Source organism: Theropithecus gelada, chromosome 4 (assembly GCF_003255815.1).
Source record: "Theropithecus gelada isolate Dixy chromosome 4, Tgel_1.0, whole genome shotgun sequence".
Lineage (NCBI taxonomy): Eukaryota > Metazoa > Chordata > Mammalia > Primates > Cercopithecidae > Theropithecus > Theropithecus gelada.
The window spans coordinates 31281742-31297118 of NC_037671.1; the positions used below are offsets into that span (position 1 = coordinate 31281742).

At 39.8% G+C, this 15377-nt stretch overlaps 1 non-coding gene across 1 annotated transcript; it reads right to left on the minus strand.

Moving 5' to 3' along the window:
* Nucleotides 1-463: 463 nt before the first annotated feature.
* On the minus strand, nt 464-545 carry TRNAL-AAG. Its single transcript has one exon. It is a non-coding gene; the product is annotated as a tRNA-Leu (tRNA).
* Nucleotides 546-15377: the final 14832 nt, after the last annotated feature.

Sequence of the window (15377 nt, forward strand, 5' to 3'; positions counted from 1 at the left end):
GAAAAAGGCAAGGTGTAATAGAATGGGTTTGGAAAGCATATTTATAGTGGAAAAAAAAAACCCCAATAGTGTTTCTATTGGCTTGTATATGCAAAGAATATGCCTTGAATAGAACTCCAGATTTTAATATGGCTGGTTGCCCAAGGGGCCAGAATTGGGTGTCTGGCAGGATGGGGTGGGTACACAAATAGACTATCATTATGTATGTACTCTTAAATTTTTGTAATTTTGAATCATGTGAGTTGTACTTTTTGTATGAACATTTTTAAAACATAAAAAAGAACATACTCCCTTGGACATGAAGTCTTATATATGACTGATGGCAGTCTGATTTTACAGCTACTATTTAGTTTTCAACCTACCATTATCAGGATTAAACACCTACCTTGCGCTGGCAGTGGAAAATGTTTCTTTTGCAAACCTCAATGAGCTTTAGATACCGGTAGTCATTTTGCAATAAGTTTGGCAGCGGTGGGATTCGAACCCACGCCCCCGAAGAGACTGGAGCCTTAATCCAGCGCCTTAGACCGCTCGGCCACGCTACCACACCTGTATACTCTTGGAGCTCATCTTAATGATTTAAGAGACACAAGACTATTCTGCGTGTTACTACTTTCTTCTCAGAGCATTTCTATACAAATGATTCCGTAGCGGTCTCAACCACCGACAAAATCTGTAAATAGGTTCCTTGTCCCAGTCCCTTGTCTTGCATCTGAGATTTGCATGTGCTTTCCGTCCTGTTTCTAATACCTGAGAGTAAAGGGACAGGAAACCAGTACCTAATATCCAACAAATCTCAAGAGAATCGGTTCTTAAGAACATGATTAGAAATCACCGCGTAGGCCGACGCAGCACGGGGACTCTGAGGACTCTGAGATCGAATCTCCAGTTTGTCAGCTGCGTTTGGGGGTCTGGAGCAAGATGTTATTTTTAATGTTCGCAACCAGAAAACAGAGGAGCTCTCATCCCGATCCACCCGGAACTCGCGTCTTGGTTTGTGTGTCTGTGCGTGATTTCCTCTTGTGAAAGGGGTGGAAAGAACTATGCAAACAGACCTGCTTTTTTTGCTAAATGTGTTCATGACCTTAGTTTTTAAAGTTCAGGGCGAGGACTAGTTTGTATTTGGTGCGGAGCATCACATCCTCTCCGGACCCTAAGAGGATGTGTGGCCTGCTCACTTCAAGCCCACAAACGCCATCTGGGCTGGCACTCCGACCTCTTCTCCCCTGCTGCAGCCCCAACGCCGCTCATCTTCTTATTTAGTCTCACCTGTCCCGTTAGATGTTGCCCCTTTTTAAACGACCCCCAGTTGGACTATTTCAAATGCCAGCAGCTCCACTTAATAGCTGCAGGGTCATTGGCAAGGCACTTAAGCTCACTGGATCTCACTTTCCTCATATGTAAAACCAAGACAATAAAACTTGCCTTTAAAAATTATAGCAGAATGTTTTGATACAATGGATTTGGGGGACTCAGAGGAAAGGATGGGAGAGGGGTGAGGGATAAAAGATCACAAATTGGGTACAATGTACACTACTCTGGTGACAAATGCACCAGAGTCTCAGAAATCACCACTAAATAACCTATTCATATAGCCAAACACCACCCATTTTCCCCAAAACCTATTGAAATAAAAGAAAGAGTTAAAAAAAAAATAGCAGAATTTTTATTTTTAGCAAATGCATGTAAATTGCTTAAAACAGCACCTGGCTCATAATAAGCACTCAGTATAGTTCACTATCAGTATTTGTATTACTTATTAGCATTCACTGAACAATTTTTTATATCAAGTACTCAGTCTCATGAATGACACAGTGAGATATCTCATTTCACAGGTAATGAAGTTTTTTAAAGTAACATATTTACAAGAGAGTCGAGTGAATTATTTTTCCTAAATTAAGATGGCACATGGAAAGCTTACACCTCAACCCTACAATTTCAAACATTGGACAATTTTCGCTTTGTCAGGTTGCTTTATCTTGTATATTGTTTCTCCCTTTTCAATCATTTCACCTCATCTCTTCCCCCTTGTCTCACCTCTATTTATGCTATTCTGGAGCTCAGGACCTGTGAAGATCCTTCAGATGACAAGGTTAGGGACATTGATTTTAAGGAGAACTCTGGCAGGCAAGGAGGTGTAGCTTCAGACCCAGGCAAGCCTGCAGCTATGATTTCATTAGAGTTTATCTGCTTTCTGTGTCAGTCATTGCTTTCCGGCTGGGAGTCTTCAGGCTGTGGACCCAGCTCAGTCCCCTTGCGTCTGTATGTCACCTTCTAATAACATCTTTACACATGTTGTGGTGGGGGGTAGTGTGCAATCTAATGAAGTCTAACATCTCCCAGCAGAAAGTGGTGTTTAAGGCACAGTGGGAAAATCCACTGTGTTGTACATTTATTTAATCAAGGGGAAAGTCCCGAGATGATTTTTGTAAGTCATATGACATACTTGGAAGGACAGTAAACACATGACATAGCATACATTCTCATTTTACACTCTATTTTGAAAATCTAACTTTTCAGAAAGTTCACATAAACTTGAGAGAGTATAATTAATGGATTTGCTAAGACAGTTAGGAGTGCCTTCTTAGTGCAGGAGGCAGCACATCAGTCTCATAATATGAAGGTCCTGAGCTTGAACCTCAGAGAAGGTATGGTGATTTTGTAATTTCCATATCCTTCTGTTTGAGAAAGAAAAACCCCACCCATTAAGCTTGGATTCCTGCATCACTGACAGACAACATGACTGAAAAATGAGGCTGCAGTCCCTCAAGAACCCTACCAACTTCCTTTGTGAGTTAGATGCTATTTCAATGCACTGACTGCAGTATTATACAATACCACAGTCTGTACCAAATACCATAAATCTTTATTAGTTGCCTTTGGCAGCCGTTGGAAATTACCATGAATTTAGTGGCTTAAAATAACACAAATGCATTATCTTAAATTTCTGGAGGTCAGAAGTTTAAAATGGGTCTTAGGGAGATAATCAATGTGTGACACAGCTGCTTTCCTTCTGGAGGTTCTAGGGAAGAATCCATTCCTTGCCACATTGCTTGACTCACGGCTGCATCACTGATCTCTGCTTCTGCTGTTACATCTTCTCTAACTCTGGGAAGTCTCATGCAGCCTGGTCGATGTGTCTGTTTGGTGATGGGGAGTGCAAACTCAATATCACCCGACTGGCGCAGTTTGAGAAAACTAACCACAAGCCGGTGTTGCGGCTTTAGTTTTGCCTTCACCCAATGACAGAACCAGCAGGACAGAGATCGAGATAAACCTATCCCATTCTTAGTTTGCTTTGATAGGAACAAGAGGGCTGTATTCCCTACTGTGGGAGGCTTCCCCAAGAAGAAGACCCCTGTAGAAAACTGTCCATGAAGTCATAACTGTCTTGCGTGTGAAGGCAATAGACAGGTGGAAATAGGATCCTGCTCCCCGACAAGATGTGGACAACATGGTCCTGTCCCAGTGACCTTGGAGGCTTTTATGAGACAAGATCCTCCTCAAAGGCAGGTCCTCCTGCCCTGTCATAAATGGACCAAAGGGCCCCACCCATAGCATATGAGCAACTGCCTGCCATGGATCATGGTGTCACTCCTGGAGCCCTCCAATGCTATCGGCTTACCTCTACCCTTGTGAGAAGTCGGGATTCTTGTCTTTAAAACCTCAGTGTCCAGAAACCCCATAAACATCTGAACCCCCACTCCTTTCTCCCCTTCAACCCTTGTTGGTATGTAGAGTCACTCCACCACAGCAAAAACCAGGAGACTGTGGCCCCACTCCTAATTATTCTTCCTGGAGGGAGTAAAGTCAGGACACATGCAAGAAGAGTGGTTCTCCACCCCAATGGTGGCCACATTTTGACTAAGAGTGGATGAGGACCCTCTGTCCAATGTGCTGAACTCTGTGAGGTACTGATGGCTGTGTAGGCCACTACAACAGCAACTCCCTGCTACTTATTTATAGACTCATGGGCTGTTATAAATGGGCCAGCCATATGGTCCAGTGACGGTTGGACGGATAATTGAACAGCCAGGCCAACATGGTGAAATCAAAGGAAATATGGAGAGATATTCCCTTTGAATGGTTAGGAGGACTCAATATTATCAAGGTGTCAGTTTTTCCCAATTTGATCTATAGAGACAACATAATCCCAATCAACATCTCAGCCAGTTATTTGTGGATATTGACAAATAGATCATAAAGTGTATACGGAAAGGCAAAAGATGCAGAATAACTACACAACATTAAAGAAGAACAAAATTGAAATATTGGAGAAACACATCTGCCATGTGTTCAGATATCCATTCAGACTCTAATCTGACCAAGGCACTTTCTTCACAGCCCAGATAATGCAGCAATGGGCGTGTTCCTATGGTGTACAATGAACTTGATCTTCTCTATCACTTCCAGGCACCCAGAGTAGGAGGGGCGGTGTTAAAGCACTAGAATGAATAACTCAAGCAACAACTACAAAAGGACCATCAGGAAGGACAACTCAACGAAGGGTGGTACTCCTGCTTACTGAAAGTATTTGGGCCTTAAATAGTGCCCTCCAATGAAAGGGAAACATGGCATTGCAACGCACGCTGGGCAATGTTGACTTTGGAAGTGTGGTTGCCTGACGTGGCTACGCCCGAGGAATCCCAATCTCAGTATATCCAACCATAGTGTTTGGAGGTCAAGGCTGCAGGGAGCCACAGTTGAGCCACTGCACTCCAGCCTGGGTGACAGAGTGAGACCCTGTCTCAAAAAAACAAGCAAGCAATAACAACAAAAACAAACAAAAAACCAGAACAATCTATGCAGTAGATTGACATCCTGGACTATTGCTTCTGGTGGTAGACTGTGTTACATTGTTTGTTATCCTCCATCCAGTGACAATGGTATTTCTCTCATTCATTTAAGTATTCTTTAATTCCTCTCAGTTATCTTTTATAGTTTTTCAGTGTGCAGGTCTTGCACACATTTTTTAACTTACCTTTAAGTATTTCATAATTCTGAAGCTCATGTAAAAGGTATCTTTTTGTTTTAAAAATCCAATTTTTCTTTCCTTTGAATGTTTCACTAACTTAGGATTCTTGGAGTTTAATCCCAGGAATGTCCTGCTTGGTCATGATGTGTTATTTTATAAATGATTGAATTTGATTTGCTAAATTTTTAAGGATTTTTTTCTTCTTATGAGGAACACTGGTTTGCAGTTTCATTCCTTGTATGGCTTTGTCTGGTTTTGGTATTAGGTTAACGCTGGCCTGATAAGTGAGTTCAGATGTGTGGCCTCCTCTTTTGCTTTCTGAAATAAGTTGTGTAAAATTGATATTATTTATTGCTTAAATAGTTGGTAGAATTTACTTGAAACCATCTGGGCCAGATTTTATTTCTTTGTAAGACTGTTATAAAGCATGGATTTCATTTATTTAATCGATGTAGGGCTATTTAGATTATCTATTTCTTCTTGAATACACTTTGTGTCTTTCAAGGAATTTTTCCATTTCATCCATTGTCAAAGTTATTGGTGAAATACATTTAGAACATTTTCTTGTGTCCTTTTATTATTTGTAGAAGCTCTAGTGATATCTACTCCTTCATTTGTTTCTTTTTCTTTCTCTTTTAATACATAGTTTTTTTACTTTTTAAATGTAGAGATGGGGTCTCGCTATGTTGCCCAGGCTGGTCTTGAATTCCTAAGCTCAAACAATCCTCCTGCCTCAGCTTCCCAACGTGTTAGGCATGAACCACCATGCCCAGCCTACTCTCACTTGTCATATGTGTGTCTCCTCTCTCTTTTTTCCTGAAGAGTATGGCTAGAAATTTATCAATTTTGTTAATCTTTCCAACAAACCAGCTTTTGATGTTATTGTTTTTCCTTATTGTTTTTCAGTTTTCTATTTTGTTGGCATTTACTCTTTATTATTTTCCTCTTCTGCCTGCTTTGGATTTAATTTGCTCATCTTTTTTACTAAGTTTCTAAGATAGAAGATGAGAACATTGATTAGAAATATTTCTTCCTTTCTAATATGTTTAATGCTAAAATTATCCCACTAAGCATGGTTTTTGCTGCATCCCACAAATTTTGATATGTTGCATTTTCAGTTTTATTCAGTTTAAAGCATTTTCTAATCTCTCTGTGATTTCTTCTTCAACTTGTGGGTTATTAGAACTCCGTGGTTTAATCTCCAGATATGTGCGGCTTTCTCAAATATCTCCAAATGTTATTGATGTTCAGCTGTGTACAAGAAAAAAACTCTCTGTGATTTTAATCCTTTCAATGATTATACATCTATATATATACATATATACACACACAGAGAGTGAAAGAATATATATATATATATATATATATATATATATATATATATGGATTTGTGCAATCATGCAGATAAAGATATGGACTTCATAGCTTTAAAACATGTCTGAACTTTTTCTTTTTTGCAACTCCTTCCATCAAATTATATTTTATGTCAGTTTTCCTTACACCCACATGGACTTTGGGGGCTGCCTCCATTAATAGAATGAGCAAACACAGTGCTATGCAACTCTTAAAGTCTAGGTTAGAAAAGGTTTTGCAGCATCTACCATTTTCTCTTGGGGCACTTGCACCAGCAGTCTTCAGCCATCAGCTACCATCTTGTTGTTCCACATCCTTGGCAGCATTTGGTGTTGTCAATGTCTTGAATTTTAGTTATTTTAGTAGGTGTGTAATGGTATCACATTGTTGCTTTAATTTGCAATTCCATAATTACATGTGATTTGGGGCATATTTTCATATGCTTAGTGGCTATCTGTATATCTTATATCTGTTTAGATCTGCCTATTTCTTACATTGAGTTGTTTTCTTATTGTTGAGCTTTAAAAATTCTTTGTGTAATTTGCATACCAGTCCTTTATCTGGTATGTGTCTTGCTAATATTTTCTCACAGCCTGTGGCTTGCCTTTTCGTTTTCTTACTTGTCTTCTGCAGAGCAGATGTTTTGAATTTTAATGAAGCTCAACTTATCAATTTTTTTCTTTATTGAAGATGTTTTTGACATTGTATGTAAGAAGCTGTTGCCAAACTCAAAGTTACCTTGATTTTCTTCTATGTTATCTTCTATGAGTTTTATAGTTTTGCATTTTATATTTAGGTCTGTGATCTTCTTTGAGTTTTGTGAAAGATGTAAAGCCTGTGTCTAGATTCATTTTTTGTGTGTAGATGTCCAGTTGTTCCAGCCCCATTTGTTGAAAGTACTATCGTTTCTCCATTGAATTGCCTGTGCTCCTTTGTCAAAGATCAGTTGACTATATTTGTGTGGGCCTATTTCTGGACTCTCTATATTCTAGTCCATTGATTTATGTATCTTTTCTTTGACTAATATCACACCGTCTTTATTTATTTATTTATTTTTTGAGATGGAGTCTCGATCTGTTGTCCAGGCTGGAGTGCAGTGGCACAATCTCAACTCACTGCAACCTCCGCCTACCAGGTTCAAGCAATTCTCCTGTCTCAGCCTTCCGAGTAGCTGGGATTACAAGTGTGTGTCACCAGGCCTGACTAATATTTTCATGTTTAGTAGAGATGGGGTGTGCCACCAGGCCCAACTAATTTTTTTATTTTTAGGAGAGATGCGGTTTTGCCATGTTGATTTCCTTCATCTGGAGTTTTGTAGATTACCACATGCAGGTATGGCATATATTTTGTTAGATTTATATCTAAGTATTTCTTTTCTGGTGCTAACATAAATGGTATTGTGTATTAAATTTCATATTCCAGTTGTTCATTGCTGGCATATATGAAAATAATGGACTTTTGTATATTAACCTTGTATCCTGCAGCCTTGCTATAGACTCATATTACTTTCAGGAGTTTTTGTTAACTCGGATTTTCCACATAGATAATCATGTTATCTGTGAATAAAGATAGTTTATTTCTTCCTTCCCAATCTGTATAACTTTGATGTTGTTTTCTTGTCTTATTGCATTAGCTAAAACTTCTAGTACAATGTTAAATAGGAATAGTGAGAGTGAAGACTCTCACATTGTTCCTAATCTTAGCAGGAAAGAAACTAGTTTCTCACTATTAAGTATGTTGTTGGTTGTGGCATTTTTTGTAGATGTGCTTTATTAAGTTGAGGAAATTCCCCTCTATTCCTAGTTTAGTAGAGTTTTTGTTATGAATTGGCATTGAATTTTGTCAAATGCTTTTTCTGCACCTATTGATATAATCATATGATTTTTCTTCTTTAGCCTTTTGATGTAATAAATTGCCTTGATTTTTGAAGGTTGAACCAGCCTTGCATACCTGGAATGAATCCCAATTGGTTCTGGTGTATCATTCTTTTTATGCCTTGTTGGATTAGATTTGCTAATGTTTTGTTGAGAAATTTTGCATCTATATTGATGAGAGATATTGGTCAGTAGTTTTCCTTTCTTGTAATGTCTTTATCTGGTTTTGGTGTTAGGGTAATTCTGGCCTCATAGAAAGAGTTAGGAAGTATTTTCTCTGCTTTTATTTTCTGGAAGATATATTAGAATATTGGTATAATTTCTTTCTTTAATATTTGGTAGATTTCATCAGTGAAAGCTGAGCTGTTTCTTCTATTGCTTTAGTTTCTTTAGTAGATATAAACCTAACTGGATTATTTATTTCTTCTCATGTTAGTTTTGGTAGACCATATCTTTCAAGGAATTGGTCTATTTCAACTAGGTTATCAAATTTGTGGGCACAGAGTTGTTCATAAAATTATTTTATTATTGTCTTAATGTTCACAGACTCATAGTGGCCTCTCCTTCACTTCTGATATTAGTAATTTGTGCCTTCTTGTTTGTTTTTATTAGTTACCTGGCTAGAGGTTGATCAATTTTTCTGAATTTTTGTAAGTAACCAGCTTGCAGTATTGTGAATTTTCTCTATTAATTCTGTTTTTTATTTCATTGATTTCTGCTCTAATATTTATTTCTTTTCTTCTGTTTACTTTGAGTTTAATTTATTCTTCTTTTTCTGGTAGCTTAACGTGCAACCTTAAATTACTGATTCTGGATCTTTCTTCTTTTCTAATATGTGCATCCAATGCTATAAATTTCCCTCCAAACACTGCTTTTACTTCATCTCACAAATGATTGATAAGTTGTGTTTTCATTTTAATTAAGAAATGTTTTTAAAATTTATCTTGAAACTTCTTTAACCTATCTGTTATTTAGAAGTATATTGTTTAATCTGTAAGTATTTTGTACTTTTCTAGTTATCTTTTCATTACTGATTTCTAGTTTAATTCAATTGTTGTTTGGTAGCATATTTTGTATGATTTCTTTTCTTTTAAATTTGCTAAAATGTGTTTTATGGTCCAGAATGTAGTCCACCTTGGTGAATGTGAGCTTGAGAAGAATGTGTATTCTGATGTTGTTAGATGAAGTATTTTATAGATGTCAATTATTTACAGTTGATTGGTGGTGCTGTTCTGTTGAACTGTGTCCTTACTGATTTTCTGCCTGCTGGGTCTGTCAATTACTGATTGAGGGTTGTTGAAGTCTTTCCAGCTCTAATAGTCGATTCATCTCTCTTTCTCTCTCTCTCTTTTTATTTTTTTAATTTTTTTGAGACGGAGTCTAGCTCTGTCCCAGACTGCAGTGCAGTGGCGCGATCTCTGCTCACTGCAACTTCCGCCTCCCAGGTTCAAGCGATTCTCCTGTCGAGGCCTCCGGAGTAGCTGGGACTACAGGCTCCCGCCACCACGCCTGGCTAACTTTTTGTATTTTTAGTAGAGACGGGGTTTCACCGTGTTAGCTAGGGTGGTCTCCATCTCCTGGTCTCGTGATCCACCCGCCTCGGCCTCCCAAAGTGCTGGAATTACAAGCGTGAGCCACTGCACCAGGCTTGTTTTGTTTTGTTTTGTTTTGTTTTGGCAGTCTCGCTGTGTCATCCAGACTGGAGTTCAGTGGTGCCTGGCCTCAAGTGATTCTCCCAAGGTAGACTTCCAAAGTGCTGGGATTACAGGTATGAGCCACTGTGCCCAGCCTATATTTCTAGTTTTGTCATTTTTAGTGGTTGTTTTCGTATTTGCTATATACACTTACAACTAATTCAACTCCGTTTTCGAATTACCCTACACCACTACACAGGTATTAATAAGTCTTCCCAGTTCCTCCCTCTGGCCCCTTATGACATTATTGTCATTCATTTCACAGCATCTGTAAGCTATATCATTGAAACATTGTTGATATTATTTTGAACAAACTGTTACCTGTTAGGTCAATTAAGAATAAGAAAACTAAAATGATTTTACTTTCTCTAATTCTCCTTTAACACTCTTCCTTTCGGCCGGGCGCGGTGGCTCAAGCCTGTAATCCCAGCACTTTGGGAGGCCGAGGCGAGTGGATCACAAGGTCAGGAGATCGAGACTATCCTGGCTAACATGGTGAAACCCCGTCTCTACTAAAAAAATACAAAAACCTAGCCGGGCGCGGTAGCGGGCGCCTGTAGTCCCAGCTACTTGGGAGGCTGAGGCGGGAGAATGGCGTGAACCCGGGGGGCGGAGCTTGCAGTGAGCCGAGATCGCGCCACTGCACTCCAGCCTGGGAGACACAGTGAGACTCCGTCTCAATAAAATAAAATAAAATAAAATAAAATAAAAAAATAAATAAACACTCTTCCTTTCTTTATGTAGATCCAAGTTTCTGACCTGTATCATTTCCTTCTTTCTCAAGAATTTTTATCATTTCTCGCAAGGCAGATCTTCTGAGTACAAATTCCCTCAATTTTTGTTTCTCTGAGAAAGTCTTTATTTCTCCTTCATTTTTGAAGGATAATTTCATAGAAATACTGTATTATATGTCTTTTTATTTGAAGAATATTTCTATTTGCTACATCATACCCACGGAACTAATAATTTAAAGACTTACAAGACTTACATTGTAGGTCTTATTTTTTTAAAGCTGTTATCTCATGCACTAGATGGTCATAACTTGAGGGCTCATACTCAGTTATAATGTATAGGTACTTTACTGAATACCTTACAGGGTCTTGCACCTTGTAAATTTCAATAATGAAGATAAATCCTGAGTAATGACTTTCAAATGGAATTTGCTTTTCTGATTCAAAGCAAAAAAGACACTGAAAGAAAACAGAAAGGTCAATCAGCCACCAATTTGTTTGGTACCTCTCACATTCTCCACACTGGATGTTCAAAGTTTTCATTTTCAGGATCTGATGCACAGTGTGAATGCCTTCCTCATGTGTAAAGCTCTTGGGCTGAACTTTTCCATGTGAAAACTTTGTTCAATTGATTGAATATGGAGAATTAGTAAAAGGAATTTATTAAATTATTATCATTTGAGACAGAGTCTCACTCTGTCACCTAGGCTGTAGTGCAGTGCGATGTTGGCTCACTGCAACCTTCACCCACCCAGGTTCAAGCGATCCTCCCACCTCAGCCTCCCCAGTACCTGAGACCACAGGCATGCATCACCATGCCTGGCTAACTTTTGTATTTTTGATAGAGAGGGGTTTTTGCCATGTTGCCTAAGCTGGTCTTGAAATCCAGGGTTCAAGTGATCTGCCTGCCTCAGTCTCCTGAAGTGCTGAAATCTCAGGCATGAGCCACTATGGCTGGCCAAAAATTTACTTTGAAAGTCTTTTTAGGCCAGACTTGTTAGCTGGGCATGGTGTCCTACGTCCATAGTCCTAGTTACTTGGGAGGCTGAGGTGGGAGGATTGCTTGAGGCTAGGGGGTAGAAGTTGCTGTGAGCTGAGATCACGCCACTGCACTCCTGCCTGGGAAACAAAGCCAGACTCTCTAAAGCATACCCCAAGACAAGGGATGTGCCTTACTGAGTATGTGACTTACTGAGAAAATGATCCTCTGGATGGGGAAGGAAAAGTAACAACGCAAAGATGTGGTCTCACATAAAGTCTAGCCTTGGCCTGACCCATGAGACAGGGGCTCTGGAATATAAATTGCATAGCAGAGTGGTCACTGAGTCAAGGGACTTGACTTTTATACTCCTTCCCCCCATCCGTCAGTTATCAGCTGCTGGGAATGGAATGGTGATGTAATCTACTAGATGTCTCCAAACAGCCAAGGGCAATTCATGGGAGAACTTCACAGAGTTACACCATTGTGGGGATGGGTGTGTAACTTCCCAAGGGGTCCTTCCTGTCCACTGCACCCAGAAAGATCACAACATTGCAGTAAAGAAAGAGTTTAATAGACACAAGCTCAGCCACACCACATGGGAGATGGCATTAGTACTCAAATCATCTCCCTGAAGGCATGGAGGTTATGGGCTTTTCAAAGACAGTTTGGTGGGCAGGGGACCAGGGTAGGGGGCAAGCTGATTGGTTGGGTTGGAGATGAAATCATAGGGAATTGAGGCTGTCCTCTCATGCTGAGTCAATTCCTGGGTGGAGGCCACAGGAGGGGTTGGCGGGTCCAGGTGAGGACATGTGGTTGTCAGAAATGCAAAAACCTGAAAAGACATCACCATGTTGTAGGTTGTACAATAGTGATGTTATCTGCCAGAGTAATTGGGGAAGTTGCAAATCATATTACTTCCAGAATAATGGCTGGTAAGTATTTAGAATTCAGACCTTCTTATCCTCTAACTTGGTGGCCTTTTATTAGTTTTATAAGAACAGTTTAGTCTTTGGGAAGGGGCATTACCATTTAAATTATAAACTAAATTTCTCCAAAAATTAGTTTGGCCCATGCCCAGGAATGAGCAAAGACAACCACCCACTGAGGCTGGAAACAAGATGAAGTCAGCATGCCAGATTTCTCTTACTGTCATAATTTTGCAATGGCTGTTTCAGGTGTAGTGGCCTGTAAGAAACAAACTAGGAAGAAGAAAAAGAATTGAGAGAGTTTCCAAGATTCTGTGCTAGTGTAAAACAACCAGGTAAGTGGAATACTCTACATTTGTAATTTTAAGCTGAGGTGTGACTGTCCCAGATGTCGTCTGTTATTTAGGAAAAATAATAGATTTCATTTACTTGCTAGTATAAATCACTAATTTTGTTTTAATGTTTTGCGTTAGCTTCCTAGGGATGTCATAACAAATTACCACAAACTGGGTGGCTTAAAGTGATAGAAAGTTACTTTCTCACAGTTCTGGAAGCCAGAAGTCTAAAATTAAGGTGTGGACAGGGTCATGCTCCTTTAAAAGCTCTTGGGAAGAACCCTTCCTTGCCTCTTTCAACTGTGATGATTGCCAGAGATCCTTGGTGTTCCTGTAACCACCTAACATGTTCTCCTTGCCTGCTGCCTAGACAGAGCCAACTTATCAAGACAGGGGAATTGCAATAGAGAAAGAGTTTAATTCATGCAGAGGTGGCTGTACAGAAGACTGGAGTTTTATTATCCCTTAAATCAGTCTCCCCCAAAACATGGGGATTGGGGTTTTTAAGGATAATTTGGTGGGTAGCGTTCAGTGAGCTGGGAGTGCTGATTGGTTGGGTCAGAGATGAACGCATAGTGAGTTGAAGCTGTCTTCTTGTGCTGAGTCGGTTCCTAGGTGGGGACCACGAGATCAGATGAGCCAGTTTATTGACCTGGGTGGTATGGCTGATCCACTGAGTGTAGCATGTGTTAGGTTTTACAATAGAATAGTGATGTTATCACTAGTAGCAATTTGGGGAGTGTCAGAATCTTGTAACCTCCAGCCGCATGACTTCTAAACCATAATTTCTAATCTTGTGGCTAATTTGTTAGTCCTACAAAAGCAGTCTAGTCCCTAGGCAGGAAGGGGGTTTGTTTTGGGAAAGGGCTGTTATCATCCTTGTTTCAAAGTTAAACTATAAACTAAGTTCTTCCCAAAGTTACTTCAGCGTACGCCCAGGAATGAACAAGGACAGCCTGGAGGTTAGAAGCAAGATGGAGTCAGTTAGGTCAGATCTTTTTTACTGTAATAATTTTCTCAGTTATAATTTTGCAATGGCAGCGTCATTCCTTGGCTTGTGGCTAGTAACTGCAATCTCTGCCTCCATCTTCACAGGGCCGTCTTCCCAGTGTGTCTGTGTCTCTGTGTCCAAACCTCCCTCTCTTTCTTCGAATACAGATCCAAGTCACTGGATTATGCCCCACCCTAATCCAGAATGACCTCATCATAACTTGATTACTTCTGCAAAGACCCTAGAAAGGCGATTTATTAGAGAAAGTATAAAAATAGATTGCAAGAACGCAGTGGCCAAATCAGCATGAGAGAAGCTGACTGCAAAGAAACAAAGGCTTGCTGGAGATTTTATAGAATAGTGTTTATGCTGTAAACTGAAAAGGGCTTTGTGCAGTACTGATAATGCCAAAGTTGAAATGAGCTACCTTGCAGGTGTGTGGTGATGGTTGAGCTCAGGAAGATTGTGAATTGTTTGTACAAGAGGGCTATGTGTCCTGGACCATGAAGAAAGGCAGACTTATAGCTTATCTGCTTTCTGTTCTTGCTTTCCCTTGGTCCTGCCAGCTTGACTCTTTTTCCCTAATTAGGACTCCACAGTTAACTTGGTCCATGCCCAGAAATGAGCAAAGGCAGCCAGCCTGTGAGGCTAGAAGCAAGATGGAGTCAGCCACAGCCATCTCAGATTTCTCTCACTGCCATAGTTTTGCAAAGGCAGTTTCAGAGTAAAAGGATTAAACACTTGGCCCTAATTGTTCAATAAATAAGACAAATGATAAAAAAGCAGCAATATAGTGAAATTTATTGCTTGTTTACGTGCCAAATATCCTTCTAAACTATGTTGTGTGTATTTACTCAACAAGCCCTCCCATCAACCATATTAGGTAGGCTTATTACTATTTCAGTTCCACATGTGAGGAAAGTGATACTCATGGAGCTAGAGCAATTTGCTAAAGGTCCCTTAGGCATCAAGTGGAGCAGCTGTGACCTATACGGGCAATGTGACCTAATTCAACAAGGTCCCAATCAAAATGTACAGCAGTGAGGTCCAGACATAAGGGACCATTTTCCAATTATTTTACCTTGCTACTTACGATACTTAGAGTAACATAGTAGCCACATTGTAAAAATATTTCTCATTAAAAAGTAAAAACCAGGCCAAGCGCAATGGCTCACGCCTGTAATCCCAGCACTTTGGGAAGCCAAGGCAGGCGGATCACTTGAGGCAGGAACCGGAGACCAGCCTGGCCAACATGGTGAAACCCCGTCTCTAATAAAAATACAAAAATTAGCTGGGCATGGTGGCACACGCCTGTAATCCCAGCAACTCTGGAGGCTGAGGCATGAGAATATCTACCGCACTGGAGCCTGGGCGACAGAGTGAGATTCCATCTCAAAAAAAAAAAAAAAAAAAAAAAGGCAAGCATGCCCCTGCAAATGTCCTAATTTTTGTTTGTATCTACTAATGGGTTTGTTGCTCATTAATTTCTTATCTTATAGAGCTGGAGATTTTTAGA